Consider the following 420-nt stretch of genomic DNA (forward strand, 5'->3'; position numbering starts at 1 on the left):
AGCCTCGGCGGTCTGGGCGGGGCGGGAAGCCCGCTTTCAACCCCGCGCGCCCTCTGACCCCGGAAGTGCTTGCCGCGCAGGCCCCCTTGGAGAAATGAGGACCCGCGGTTTTTAGGTCCCGAGATCGCGCCCGGCCCCACGGGGTACTTCAGGGAAAACCTTTCTGACACCGCAGAAGTGAGAATGAAGCAGGCGGGGGGCGGGAGATGTGCGTCCGGCAGAGCTTTAAAAGGAACATTTGTTTTATTGACCCGAACGGCGCCGGCGGAGGACTGAGAATATTAGTGTTGTGCATGGGAGGCACACGTTGCTTTCTTTCCCTGCAAAGGAGATTTCTGCAAGGAGCGCCACGGGCAGCCCCGGCGGTAAATGCAGGCGGCAGCCGGGACGCCGCGGGTTTAAAACGTGCGCGTGAGGCGC

This window comes from Carlito syrichta, unplaced genomic scaffold (assembly GCF_000164805.1).
Source record: "Carlito syrichta isolate Samal-C Ts95f unplaced genomic scaffold, Tarsius_syrichta-2.0.1 Scaffold305689, whole genome shotgun sequence".
Classification (NCBI taxonomy): Eukaryota; Metazoa; Chordata; class Mammalia; order Primates; family Tarsiidae; genus Carlito; species Carlito syrichta.